This window comes from Anguilla rostrata, chromosome 9 (assembly GCF_018555375.3).
Source record: "Anguilla rostrata isolate EN2019 chromosome 9, ASM1855537v3, whole genome shotgun sequence".
Lineage (NCBI taxonomy): Eukaryota > Metazoa > Chordata > Actinopteri > Anguilliformes > Anguillidae > Anguilla > Anguilla rostrata.
Genome location: NC_057941.1, coordinates 31,606,489 through 31,621,791, shown reverse-complemented (window position 1 = coordinate 31,621,791; position 15,303 = coordinate 31,606,489). Strand labels below are relative to the sequence as shown.

At 41.7% G+C, this 15,303-nt stretch overlaps 1 protein-coding gene across 4 annotated transcripts in view; it reads left to right on the top strand.

Annotated features, from left to right (window-relative positions):
- LOC135263563 (neurexin-2-beta-like) overlaps positions 1 to 15,303 on the top strand; it is a 655,607-nt gene that overhangs the window by 56,091 nt on the left and 584,213 nt on the right. For 2 of the 4 annotated variants that reach the window (XM_064351746.1, XM_064351747.1), the window contains exon 2: positions 15,057 to 15,303. This exon is cut by the window's right edge and continues 1,025 nt beyond it. The gene's annotated coding sequence lies outside the window, so the exon portion shown is untranslated. Of the gene's footprint in view, positions 1 to 1,741; positions 1,877 to 1,951; positions 2,201 to 15,056 lie in introns of those variants that run through there. The other 2 variants (XM_064351749.1, XM_064351748.1) reach the window with 2 other exon arrangements.

The window sequence follows — 15,303 nt, the reverse complement described above, 5'->3', positions numbered from 1 at the left end:
TAATTTAAATGCAAAATCATATGTATGAGGTCATTTAAAAAAGAAAAATGTTCTCCCTAAGAAAAACATGCATGTATTAGACATTTTGTATGGTCATGGGTACACATGCTACTAGACATTTTTTTTGCTTCATTCAATATCAATAAAACTCATGTCCCAACCTTTCTTCAAGCTGCTGAACACAACCGTAAACTTGCCTCAACCCTCAGACTTACCGTTTTCCTAACCCTAACCCTAGCTGAACCCTAATTTGAGCCCTTAACTCTAATTTGAAGCCATTGGTACCATTGAAAACACCTGAAAACCCATTTAAAATGGATGGAAAACAAGGTAAATATCATGAATACTATAATTTAAATGCAAAATCATATGTATGAGGTCATTTAAAAAAGAAAAATGTTCTCCCTAAGAAAAACATGCATGTATTAGACATTTTGTATGGTCATGGGTACACATGCTAATAGACATTTTTTTTGCTTCATTCAAAATCAATAAAACTCATGGCCCAACCTTTCTTCAAGCTGCTGAACACAACCGTAAACTTGCCTCAACCCTCAGACTTACCGTTTTCCTAACCCTAACCCTAGCTGAACCCTAATTTGAAGCCATTGGTACCATTGAAAACACCTGAAAACCCATTTAAAATGGATGGAAAACAAGGTAAATATCATGAATATTATCTGTTGCCCTACTGTCTGATTGAAGCAAAGCCTGCCCCATGGCAAACAATGGGAAATAGCTATGGCTGAGATCACGAGATTGATTCCAGCTATAATGTACTGTGATTTATAACTATTTTCAAATGTGTCATAAAACCATCTAAAACCCATGATTCTTTTGCTGAAATGCCGTTATGCTGCATCACATAAAACAGCATCAACATTACATATAATTTTTAGTAGTGAAACATTTAATCTTCAGCCTGTTTTGTTTTAGACTATCGTTTATTGGCAGTTCATTCATAGAAATCTATTCCTTAACACTAATGCTAGATGCACCTGAAGGCTTATTTTAGTAATAGTACAGTAGGTAAGGCTGCTGCCTTCAGCCCATATAGAGCAAGGTCTATGTCAATGCACATGGTTAGACTCACATTTTCAAATATCATACACAAAGATTATATGTTGTATTACTTAGAAGAACCACATCCATCATCATTTTATTCATTACCATTCTTCATATTGTGGCAGGTTACTTGTGCCGGAACCCCAGAATTTCTGCTTGCTGTTATATTTGTTATTATTTGTTACATATTCAGAGCAAAGACAATAGTATGCACAACAGGGCACCCATTCTCCAGAGGTTACATGGGGCTCGATCTGGCCTCATCAACACCTAGAGTGTCTGTATCTTTGGGATGCAGGAATATATCCCGTAGATCTCAGATCAATCAGTCGAAATTGCGAGGATATAATTCTATAATTTATTTTCTTCTCAACGCACGCACGCACGCACGAATGCACGCACACACACACACCCCATAATTCTCGATCATTGGCAGTGCAGGGTGACCCTGGTACACAAAAGTGGCACTGCCTATTCAAAAGTCGTATGAAAATGAATAATTCAAATGAACGAATTAACGAATATACGTATGGAACAGAAAGATGGCCGTTCATCTTTCTATTTTTTTCCTTAGAGCTCACTCATTTTAATCATAAAATCACGGAGTTCTAACCTCAACAAGACAGTCATGCTAAACCTTAACATGGATTAAACAAAAGCCCTGTCAATTAAAATTAATTCCCTCCCCTTTTTATATATATGGTTATCAACCAGCTGGAAAACTTCCAGTTGGTCATGTTAGGTGTGTTTTATCGTCTCCCACGAAATTGAACAGAACTACACTTGCGTTGTAGGCTACTTCAGCGACAAGGTAGGATAACTATGGTTAATTTATAATTTTCCAAACCAAGTTGCGTTTTTTTCTCTTCCTCTGGTCGTTGAGTGCATGTTTAAACTAGCTCTGGAGGTTTTTGCGCTCAGAAAGTGGGCCGCCCTATTACTAATGGTGGCTACGAAATAACCCCTGGGCCTGGAATTAACAGCCAAGTTCACAAGTAACGCAGCGTGAAAACGAATGAGCCAACGTGCATAGTTCTGTAGGCATTCCACGTATTGTATTTATTTTTGTCACAGTCTTTACTACGTTTATTGAAGAATAATAATTAAATACATTGAGTGATCTACTTTGCTCACAGTAAGTTTCACATTTCTTACTAGATTTGGTACATTGATTCATTCAGCTTAAAAACTTAGTGATAGCTGGCTGAAATTAACCAGGGCAAATAGTATTGAAGTAGAGGAAATCATAGATAAACTATTGTGGAAATGTTATGCTTTGGTGACATTTTCTCCGTTTGCAATAATTAAGCATGTTTTTCTTCGTGTAGCTAAGAAGTTCTCATTGTGTATTTGTGGTGTTTTTAATTGTACAATAAATATTTATCGGGCCTAGTTAGCGAACGTTTTTTGTTTCCATTTGCGACTGACTGTTTGAAAAGATAGGACAGCATTCATTGAGGAGACATATCCCCCCTTCCTGAAAAATACTGAGGAGTCGTTTAAATTTGCGTTATCTAAAGCTGCTAACACAGAAGACATTCCAAGCCAGGTAGGATCACTTTGTTACTGAAGCGGATTGAAGTTTTAGCTGCCTAGCCATAATTCATAAATAAATAAATAATAATGAGGATAATAATAGTTGTCAGAGTTTGCAGCTTACTTTAGGTCAGTGTCAGTGATTGAGGTCGTTTAAAAAAAATAAAAAAAACTGCTTTGGAGGTCATTAGTTTCTGTGCCCTTATCCTATTGACAAGCCAGCTTGTTTTTTTCCGGAGCGCTGGTAGTTTAAGCTGTTTTTTAGTAGCCTACCTCTTCTCAACCCCTGCCTCATCACGAGCCACCACCGTCGTTTCTGAGTAGTGTGAAGCCTAAGCGTTAGCTGGACTGTTTTCTGTGTCTGATTATCTGGCGACTGTTTTCTGTGTCTTATTATCTGTGGTTAACTACCACATCCCTGATGACATAAATGACAATAAACGGAGATAGTGGTGTGCAAAGCAATGCTCTAATGTCAGTATGACTGTAAAGATAAGGTATACATTTTAAAATGAGAAAAAGCAATGTTGCTTTTCGGTTTTTATTGGTTTTTGGATTTGGTTTTATTGGATATTGCATCATTACAATGAATATGGAAGGAAAATAAAATAATATATAAGTAGTAAAATGAAGGAAATTTAGACCACTTCAAACTCATGCAAACTCAGCCGAGAGTATCTCAGTATGAACACGCAAGTATAAAAATTGTTAGAAAGGTGTAAAGCTTTAATCAGGTTGATTAGAGAACTCTGTTTCTCTTTTGCAGTAATGACTTCGGGAATAAAAGTGGGTAGGGAATGCAAGGAATTGTTTTGCCGGTCATATGCTGGCCTGATGAACCAGTTTTTGTGGGAATTAGACTACCAGGGTTTAGGGATAACACACCTGCTCTTTTGGAAACTGGGATCTTTAATGTTCACAGTTTAACACCTCATGTGAAGGACGTTAGATTTCAGTTTGATCCACAGGGAATGAACAGTATTAGAACAGTATTAGTGAGAAGGGTAGAGGGTGGTATGGCTACACCTGGATATAATAGGCCTATATATATTTCAGGATTAAATAGGATAGGTGAAATCCATCAAATGACCTGTTTGTGGCCTTTGGAAAAACAGATATAAAATGTGTTTGGATTCTGAGACCCAGACTGATTTTATAGTAGACATCTTTACTGTAGTCTTGTCTTTTCTGGCATCACAGACAAAGCAAAAAAAAAAAAAACGCTGTTATTTCATTGTTTGGCCTTGACCAGACTTCTGTTTCTAAACTGCTCTAACAGGGTGGCAGTAGTTGGACATTGTCAGAAGATTTATAAGTGCGAACAAACTCAACCTGGCACAGACAAACAGTGAGATTCTCTTTTAAAGACAGTGGCACTGTAAAACTAATACCTGTTTCGAAGGCTGGATTAAAAAGGCTCAGTTGAGCTAAGCGTGGCTTCAGTTTAGTGATTAAGTGTGAGTGCAGGAACAGGAGTCTCCTCTTTAATACCACAAGTTTTATTGGAGCTCTGCTGCTCATAATATACACATGGTGATTTCTTTCATTTATTTTGAAACTGTATAAACAGTGGCTAACTGGCCATAATTTTTTGATGGACAAAATGAGGCACTTATCACTAAAACATCAGGGGGAAAATCAGAGTTTTGAATAGTTTGGAGTTCTGCACAAAATAAAGTTTGGTAAATGTGTTGAGAGAGAGGCAAATTTGAAGGGGTACTGCTGTTCTATATCCTTAATAATATTTTTGTATTGGAAAACAATTTGCTGATAATTATATGATGGTAGCCATAGCAACTACTAGTTCAATATTAAGTATAGGGTCAACTTGAACATAGGTTAGCCTGCTGTAATTATGGCTCCGCTCTATATTATTTATCCTGAAATGAAGTATCATGTCAGCCACATTTACCTGAGAAATCTGTGTGTTGGAAGATTAAAACAAGTCTAGTTATTGAGACCATGGTTCAGCGAATAGAGTATTTACATATCTGCAGTATTTAAATTATGATTAGAATGCAGAATAGCATATCACTATACATTTCATTGGCTGTGCCCTCTTTCAAAGTTGGACTCAGTGATATGATGTCATACCAGATTTAGCTTGTTTGACCATGTAATTCAAGTATAGCAGTCTATGTGGGAAGCTGGGCAAATTCGGCTGCCATTACATGTCCCCGCCAATGTGTATTAAGGTTACAGACTTGTAATATACTGTACACCACAACTGCTTCATTAAGTGTATCTGTGTGCTCTTGTTGGTTTTAGTGCTTCTGTTGTACAGTATGCATTTCATATATTGTCATTTAATTTGGTGTTCAAAGGATATCTATAAAAAAAGCTAAGAAAAAATTGAAGTAAATATTACACAATAGACTTGACTGTAAAATGATCCAGTTTCTGACTTTCTCCAAAATGGCCGCTATGTTCTCCCAAAAGTCAGCATCGGGCAAAAAATGTGAGCATAGCATTTGAAAAAAATCAAACATGCTGATGCAGAACATCTCCTGAGTGAGATCACAGCACCGGGCTTTACAGAGCAGAGCGCACGTAAATCACACCCGGTACCGGGACGAGGGGCGGTGCCGGGGGGGGGCACAGAAGGTAAACGGGGGGCTAAACCGAGATCAAAATGATATCCCTGCTCTTAATCAGATGCAAATTTAAAGTCCCCGGCATATGAGACACAAATTGCTTTCTGACAGTACATTTAAGACGGTAATCGAGTGTCATTTACCGCGGCCAATTTGATCTGAATTGCTTCGCACTCCGTTTCCTTGGCGATCATTGTGTGAGTACGCGCGCTTCCCTAGCACTCAGTGCAGGAGAGGGCCCTCTCAGGAATAGTGTCGGTAAGAATAGTCTGATTTTCACGAGCAGGGTCCAATGTCACCTCCAAAACCAAGAGCTTTTCACGCTGCCGGTACTTTAAATCAGGGAAAAGGTTTGACTACAACTGCCTTTTGTGATTTTTTTCTTCTTTTTTTCTTCCCTCCATTACTGGCTCTTGAATACCGGAAAGCATCACAATAAAGAGGGTATAGCTGGGTCTCTGGTTAAAACATCTTAAATCGCAATTAAAATCATATCGAGCAGATTTGGCAGACCTTGGACAGGTACATTATGTCCTTAGATCTCCAAAAAACGGTTCCTGTAATTTCCAGGTCAGTTAATTAAAAAGGACACAAGTTTAACCCTCAATTTATCCCAGTTGCATTCATGGTTTTTTTAATATGCATCTATGAACTTCGGCACTGCTTCAATAATAAAACCAATCCCGCACATCCAGCCTACACACAGAGAACACAGACAGTATCTTTTTTTGCAGATCAATAGGTAGTCAGGTGACAAAATTCCCCTCTCCCTTTTATAAATTCCCCTCTCCTGGTTTTATTCTTTGAAATTTTGGGCATACGGCATCCTTTGATTGTAGAGTCATATTTGATTGACACAGAAAAATAGGCTCACTCAAGTATGCTGGTCTGAACCCATGTAATAGCACCTTATTTAATTGGGTGCCAGTGAAGGCATAATGGGTGATGCGGTCATTTTTATTGGCCTTTGTGGCCTTTCTGGTGCATTTGGGATGCTGGTTTTAGCTCTGGCGGTAATTTACGTAGGTTTAGAGGTGTTCTTCGCATTAAGCTAAGGTCCTGGCTCACTTTTGTCATTAAAGATCCTGTGGCACTTTTTAAGAATAGTGGTTTTTAATGCCAGTGTCCTGGCCCCCCCTTTATCTGATTGCCTGAATAAATAAAATCTTTGTCCTCATTGAGGTGGCGATTCTGCAATCTTGGTCTGTCATTTAAGCTAATCCTCTCAAGAACCCTCATGCCTGCCCCAGTAACAGAAACTCATACCAGCTCCCCAAGTCACTAAGCATTTTAGACTGTCTGACTGGGGGGGAAATATCTGCCATTTGATCATGAAATGTAACACATCTGTTTTAATATTTTAATCAACAAGAGAGTTCAGTGTTTAAACTGATTGGTCACTTGCTGGAATTGGACACTTTTTGAGTTGAGCTAAATTTGGTGCTGCACTTTTTGAGGCTCGGTATGGAATTCTCACGATTTTTCCACTAAAGCTCTCTAGCAGCCATATATAAGGAAAAAATATTCAGACCACATTTTGCAATATACATTATGCCATCTGGTCTGTAATGGGATGTAAAAAGCTAAAAAAAGATTGGCTAGCCAAAAAGCAGGACTTTAGAAGGGTATACTGCAGGGCGGTTGGGATATCCCATTCTGTGTCTTGCTGAGGTTAATGAGGAGAAGTTTTGGTATCATATATGGATGTATACGCAGCATTAGTACTAACAGTGAAGAAGAATCTGAGGTAAAATTGAACCTTCTCATGGCTGCTGATACCGATGCAGAATCTGTCTTGTGCTGTAAAAAATAAATATATAAATTTAAAAAATTATATATAGTCACAGTATCAGTTATATTTGTACTGATAATCACATGCATATATATACACACACACACATATACATTTGTGTATATACATATATATTTGTGTATGTCTATGTGATTATCTGTAAAAATACAGCTGAAACTGTCACTGAGCGTATTCTAATTATCGGCAGGAGTGGTTTTGTGTGTAAGTAAAGTGTCTTTACACGCTTTTACGCGTACAGTGCAGTTCCCTTTTTGTTCAGTCTTTTCCCCCCTGGCCCCCACCTCTGTTTTGGTTGCGACTGCGTGGCGGACATCAGGGAAACTGGAACCTGTTTCTTCACCCAGATAACCGATAACAGCTCTCTGGCTGCAGCTCACTGAGCAGGTAAATTAGGACATGAGAAAAACTGAACAGAGCTATGAACCCTTACATTCTCTTCCAAAAACGTCTTTAGACACACGCACACAGGCATATGCGCACGCGCACACACACACACACACACACACACACACACACACACACACACAGCGCATTGAGAGAATCAGAAATCGGTTGAGGCCGTTCTCCCAGCACAGATTGCTCAGTTCATGTGCATTCCTGGCGCCTTTCAGCGCTTAAATTATTAGCGCTTTTCTGCATTCTGAGGGGATTCCGCCGCGCTCGGGGCATTCTGCACGCGCTCACCTGGAACTAAACCTGCAACCCTCAGCAGCGCAGCACCTTGGACTGTGCCACAGGGCAGCGGACGGGAGTGCGGACTGCCGTGTGAACTACCCACAGCTGCAAGAGGGGGCCCAGGGCATTTCTGCGAGGTGTGACCGGCGCACGTCAGACTGCCGTTGGTTTATTTATTTACGCTGCGTTGACGTGGCTCCCGGTTGGTGGGCTCAGGTTGACGCGGCTCCCGATTGGTGGCCTCGGGCTCTGCGTGGTGTCTCCCGCTCGGCCGGCTGGGAAGCCAGCGCCGTGCTGTCGCCCGCTGACCTCACGCCGATCGCTCTTCCTCTGTGGTGTCCTCCTTTCGGATCATCGACCTGCCTCTCCTCGCTCTGTCACCTCCTCTTCGGCTCATTTGGGACGAGCCTCTGACTGCGTGATGCACCTCCAGGTGTGGAGCGAGGGTGGTGGTGTTTGTGTTGGTAGAGTGTGGGGGTGGGTTAGGGTTGTGTGCTCATCAAAAGCAGTTGCTATCATGTTTTTAATGTCCTTGGTGGCCCAGTGGCTTTTGCAGGCATTGATCCTGCACTCTGTTGAGTCTGAGTTAAAACACTATGACTTGTAATGTGCCGATTGGCTCAGTGCTGCTCCTCGCTGCCTTTTAAGTAGACCAGATACGCGTCGATTGATTTCGCGGCCGCCTGACCGTGGTTTTGACTTGCTTTTTTTGTTTTTTGTTTTTGTTTTGTTTTGCCAGAACAAAGTCTGGCGGCTCTCTTTGTCTTGCTGAAAGAAGACATTAACATGCGTCTGGTTGTGCGCGCTTGCAGGCCGTGGAATTAACCGGAACACGGCAAAACCATTTGTCGGTTCCCAGTCATCTGTTTAGCCCATCGATCCGTCTGGAGAGCTTCGCTGAGGCCCTGTCTTTCAGGGAGTATTATTGGCAGTCCTCTGCCTGTGTGCTGGTTTTTTTTTTTTCCTTTTCATTTTTTTTTAAACCCACGCTCAAGACAATGCAAACAGAAGCTTTACTAAAAGCATAAACACATCATTATACATCTTGTTTCAATTTAAACATAAGCTTACACTTACCTGTTTTTTTTTTTTTTGTCTCATGGCTACAACAAAACCTTTATGACTTTTTGCTACTGCTTTCATAACGACGTTGGAACATAATGTCCTTAAAGTCAAGGACCGTGCTTAAAGTTTTAGGAGCGGACTGGCTGTAATGAGGATGACTCGAAGTGACTCATAGGGGGAGACGGGGTGATCAGCTCCCTGCCCTTCTTTTTTTCTGTTTTTCGGCGTTCTTTTGCGTCCGCGCGAAAAGCCCTTCCCTCTCGGGATCTTCGCATGCTCGCCCTAAAAGGAAGTCGAGTGGCTCCGCTAAGGCCCATGGGTAATTAAACGGCTCTGACAGGTCAACCCCGCATTGTGAGGCTCGGGGGTCGAGGTCGACGGCTTCTTTGCCTTTGCCTGATGACACGCGCCCTTCATTGTCGGGGACGCTGTGCTCCAGGATGGAATTTACTCTTGAAAAGTCAAAACCTGGCAGCCATTTTGTCCTGAGAACCTGAGGGGAGGGAGGGATCATGTTGGCATAAGAGAGGACTATGAATCCAAGTTTCATTGTTTTCTGTCGTTCTCGTGTTTATCCATAAGGAACGTGATTGCTCATGTCTGCCTATCGCAGGGTGGGATGGTGTCAGAGTGATGTGATTGACAGGCCTGTTTTAGACTGATTGGCCAGACAGGGGGAAAAGACTTTCTGTAGATTGACTATTGAGCTGTTGCCTGAAGCTACTCGTGAAGGGTGCTATGTTATTCATAGCAATCACTGCCACTCACAGTCTTTAATTCAGAAAAGTGCATGTATGCACACTGTATGCTTACACACACACAGACACACACTCATGTACGCACATGCACATACACACACACTCACAGCCAGCAGCATGCACGCATGCTTGGCTTGCGGGCTGAGGTGTGGGCAGGAGCAGCTGGTGACATCACGTGCTCCAGAGGAGAGTGTGAGCTTGCCTGCACTCTCCCGCACCTGCTGCAGAGATTACAGCATGAGTGTGGCTGTACACGATTGGCCATTCCAGAGTGGGGACAAAATGGGGTTAAAAGGCCCAGTATCTCTCTCCCTTCGTGTGTGTCTGTCTCTCTGTCTCTCTGTTTCTGTCTGCGCCTGTGCGTCTGTGTGTGAAGTCAAATTACACTCATTTTAATTTAAATCTGAGTAAGTTTTTGGAATGGTTAATTGAATTTCCCCAGCCTTTAAAAAATAGGCTTTTGAATTATAAATAGTTTTATGACTTAACTAATAATCAAAAAAGCCTCATTACATTACATTATTTCTTGTCGGTTTTCCAAACGACGCGGCATAATAATTACCTGTCTGTAGCTGACAACTGCTAGCAAAAATACTACCATTTTAGAATTACTAATAATAGCTTTATTTGTATAGCACTTTTCAATACAGGTAAAAATGTTCCAACGTCTAGGGGCTCTGACAGCAAAGGCCCTGTCGCCTTTGGTTTTCAGCCTTGACTTTGGAATGGCTAGCAACACCTTACCCGAAGATCTCAGTCTGCGTCCTGGCTCATAGGGGGATAAAAGATCAGAAATATAGGGAGGGGCCATCCCATGCCTGGCCTTAAAAGTAATTAAAAGAATTTTAAAATCAATCCTAAGATAAACTGGCAGCCAATGCAAGGATGCTAAGACATGGGAATTCTCAAGAAGTAAAATGTTGCAAACTGCAAGTTTGGATATCATTGTAAAAAAAAATGTAGCCTATCTCTGTTGATTACAGAGTAACTGAAACCTATGACCCGAAGAAATCGCTAGAAGGATACGCGAGGTGCACTGTGAGTTCAGAGCAAGCAGGGGATGTTCTTTCGATGCTTTAAAAAACCTGGAGTCAATGAAAGGACACCGAAAGGTAAACAGCAGTCCGAGGACAGGGAGAAGGCTTCTGCCAGCCCAGCCGAACTTAAACTACTTACTCGCAGTTAGTTAATAAATGCATCTGACAGGGCGTGGACGAATACGTTAAAAAGTGTTTTATTGTGCACTGGAAATGACCTTATTTTCTTTTCCATCCTGCCTCTGCTTTTGAACTATTTCAGATGCGCCCAACGCACAGCTGTGGAGCGAGATTGTACGCTTCGTGTGATGTTTGTTTTCTTTTTATCATTGGAACTGGTGACCTATTTCTGTTTAATGATCCCTTTCTTGTGTGAATCACGCCTTCTTTTCTGTGGTAACATGAGTTTGAGTGGCACCGATGAAAGAAAGGGGAAATTCTGATGAATATCATTGGAATAGAAATGCCCGTATGCGACGTCTTATCTCTGAATTTCCACATAGGGTATTCATGAAACAAGCGCAGGCAGGCACACAAGCTCATACACACAGACATGCACGACCATACCCATAGATCCACATGCATGCCTCAGGAGCCAAAGCTAAGGGCATCTACCATGCAGACAATGACGATATCACTATACTTTGTTATTTTCCATTCGACCAGAGTCACCATCGTATCCCTCCCATTGCAGAGGGAATATCCTGTCTTTGTTTTATCTACTCCGCCACACGCTGAACTGGCTCACTCGTGCAAGTGTCTCTGCTGTTTGGCAGCAGACCAGCTCATTAGCATCGCTGTACCAAATCAGCAAGCTCCTTATTTTCCCATAGGAGCCCACTTTACCACTGACGCCTCAAATCCACACGTCAGCCACAGTTTCAGTTAACCCAGGAGTATTATCAGTTTTAATGTAACACTGGCAACAGTATAAGAAAAAAAATTATAATATATATAACATCATCTGGGGATGTTAATGCAAATAGAGTCGCAAAGCAGAGGCTTCAGTGGAGTTGAGGACTAGGCTTGGCTTAGTGCTGGATTACTCTAGCAGAGAAGCATAGAAATGATGCACTGAGATGGTCTGAATCACCTGTTATGACGACCTTATGTAAAATAAGCAATATAATTCCCTTGATGTTTGACTGAAGACTAATTCAGCTACAGCTTGTTTTGTGTAGAGTATGGGGTATATCAGATAATGTAAATAATGCATGCGTTAGGTATATACAGTATATATTGTATGTATATGGCTGCATGCTTTTATAAAGGGGGATCTGGCAGGAAACCTGGGAGACCATCCAAGACCCATTTGGTTATGTCTTCATGAATATGAGTTTTCAGAGAAATTTTACGGTACAGTATGTAAGTTTTTTTGGATAAATTACGCATCACATCTGGACAGTTACCAATAAAGGTCTAAGAAATAAATCTAGTCTCTGACTGCCCAAGGCTCTAAATCTAGCAACTCCAAATTTCCCCGTGCCTGAATCTTAACAACCAGTCAGGACAGCTCTGCCCTGCCTCCTGTTGCACGTTCACAGTGCTGTCAGGGCAAACAGGGTGGGCGGGGCTAGGGCTGAGCAGAGAGGTAACGTTACCTAGATCCCCAAACGACACAAAACCCAGGTACTACCTTGTCATCCATCTATCCATCCATTATCTGTACCTGCTTATTCCTGGTCAGGGTCACGTGGGGTGCTGGAGCCTATCCTAGCGTGCATTGGGCGAGGCAGGATTACGCCCTGGACAGGCCACCAGTATATCATAACCTTGTCATTCAGGGCGAAACTGTGGTTTTAGAGGTTGCAAACGGAAGATGACAAGGCAGTGCTGGAGTTTCACGGCCTCAAGGGGGAGATCTCCAGTGCTCTCAGAAGGCTTTATCAAGCAGTCGAGCAGAATCCTTTTTTTTTTCCAGAAGAACTTAGGATTTTTCTAATCGTTATTATTTCCCAAGAAAGCGTAACGGCAATAACTGATGGAAAGAGCTGATGAATTAAGATTTGCTTTGCCGAAGTTACATCTACACGCATCACCCAGAACTACGAGCCCGGGGCGAATGGAGACGGGATGCTCGTTTGTTATAGACTTATTTGCAGACACACTGGGGCTGTCGGGTAGTCACATGAGATTGTTCAACAGCACAGCCGGCTCTTTTGTGCTTTGTACTGCAGTTGTGTGATTGGTTCCCATTGATGATGGATTAATTACAGGATTGGCAGGGAGCAAGAAGTCTCTCCTCAGTTGGATTAGGAATCAGGTCAATGCTTTTAAAAACCAAGATCCAGTGCAATCTTGTGTTATTCACAGAAAAGAGAATTATCTACAAATGGTAATTCCTAATTTTATAATAAGAATTAAATTTTCAGATTAAACTTTTGCTCTTTTTTAAGGCAATCCATAGAAAATGTCTTTCATCAGTTAGCAAACATCTTTACATGTATATGTTTCCATTTATAAGGAGAATGGCATTAATTACATGTAGGCCTATTCTTGTTCATTAAACCACATTGGTGACTTGTACTTGAGGTTGTACAGTATATGGAGTTATTACTTTCTCTAAGCCTACACAGTACATTCTTTCAGTTTATTAATTTCAGTTATGGCTAAACTCTTAAAAAAACTCACTCCTATCATTGCAAGCCCGTACTGTTGACTGATTGAAACACTCACACCTGTTTTTATTTTGTGGAGAAGAGTTGAACTGTGTTTGTTTCCCTTTTTCTGGATTGATTTTTAACCAGCAGGAAATAAATACCATGGGGAAGAGATTTAAAATCCCTTCTCAAACTTTGTTTCTTGGCTGAAGGTTCAATCAGCGCTTACTGTATTGCCGCTGAGCATTCTGTTGGCTTAGCCATGACCTCACAGTGAATGTAGATAAACTGTTGAGTTTACCCAGGACTGAACTGCAGTGCTAAACCTATCAATAGCATACCTGCCCGTAGCACCTACAGCACACACAAGCCTTCAGTCAGTGTGCAGCTAACCTGCAGCATTTTCACCAACAACTAAAATAGCTACTTACTGCGAAATGTGTGATCATATTATTGATTGTAATATGGGAAATTATTAAATACGGTGCCTTCGTTGCGTAGGAATGAAGGTAGGGGCGCATGCAGCTATAAATTAAAATGATTCCCTTCTCTGTGGCAGAATCATTTTCAAACATGTTGCCCATATAAAGGTCGTGGTTTATCTAGGAAAACAAATAAAAATGGTCTGACATTCCCGATAAAGATAATGACCAACAAATGTCATCTGCTTCCCTCTGGCTGCTATTTATTTATTTATTTAGCATATGATTTGTTACTACATTTTAGCTGGGCCTTAGACAGTGATCAGTCTTTCTACCTAGCTGACTTTACACTTGAACACTGAGTGAGACTGTGGCCTTGGGTTGCATAGTCGCTATATATTTTTATTGATCCAACACATTATTTTTATTATTATTGTTGTTGTTGTTGTTATTATTTGTTTTTTACCAAACCAATCTAGAAACCAGAATTTGTTGGATGATACTTTTGCTGTCATCAGGGGCATTGGTAGGCTAGTGGTAGAGCTCAAGGCTGCGACGCGGGAGGGCGGGGTTCGTACCCCAGGCAGTGCCCCAAAAACCCAGCCACTGGGGATGCGCAAGTCAGTGCATTCATAGTGCCGGTCCCAAGCCCAGATAAATGGGAGGGTTGTGTCAGGAAGTGCATCTGGCGTAAAACATATGCCAAATCAAATAGGCCTATATGCGGATCAGGATGATCTGCTGTGGCGACCCCGAATGGGAACAGCCGAAAGAAGAAAAAAATACTTTTGCTGCCATCATGGACAAGGGGAAGAATTCAGATATTTCAAGAATGTCATGTTTGCGCTGTGCACTGAATACAAATTACAGTAGTTAGCAGCAGCAGACGAGCAGCTTAAATGTCAATGCATGACTGGGGATTTAGTTAGACTTCCTGCAAATCAGAGGGGTGAAGTAAGAATTGTTTTTTCCTGAGTGCTTGTTTACAGAAAAATGTACAAAAGTACGATTAACTGCGACTCATTAGGCGACAAACAAATGCGTCCCTGCTGTTCTGTAGCACCGCGGCTGGCCTAGCCTGATCACCGTGCTGTTAGACCGGGGATCTAAAACCCAGCTTTGATGTGTTCCTGCACTTAAGTGCTTAATTTAAGTCACTGATTGGCTACAGAGTCTGCACACCTTGTTTCAAAGGCTTAAATTAGCTGCTGATTGAAAGGAAACCATAAAAAAAAACAGCAGGAAAAAGACGGGCCTTCCGGGACCGGAATTTTGAGACCTCTAATTTAGACCCAATAGATTTTGTGCTCCACTGCATTCTTCTTAGTTTTCAATGCGCTTGATTACAAGTGAAATTGGAAATGCTTTCCAGTTTTCTATATCTGTTTAGTCCTTAAGGAGAACTGCTTTTTTCCTCCATTAGAAACGAGAAAACGCTGTTCTTTTCTTTCTGAAGTAAGTGGTTAACCTTCTTCTGTTTGTGTCTTCCAGAAGCCCAGAGGAGACGGAATGGAGAAGGCAGGGCAGGTTTAAGCCGAGCTCTGAGCCCCGAGCTGGAGGGCAGTCGGAACAGCAGCAGGACCCGGACGCCATGTTCCCGTTCTCTCATCCCCTTCGCGCCGATTAGCCTCTCCTGGAAATTTTCCCCCCGTGCATTCTAGAACACTGAGACTGAAGATCCGGTTTGGATTATAAATCTTGCGGGGAGGATACATCTCATCCACCCCTGTCTGCTCTC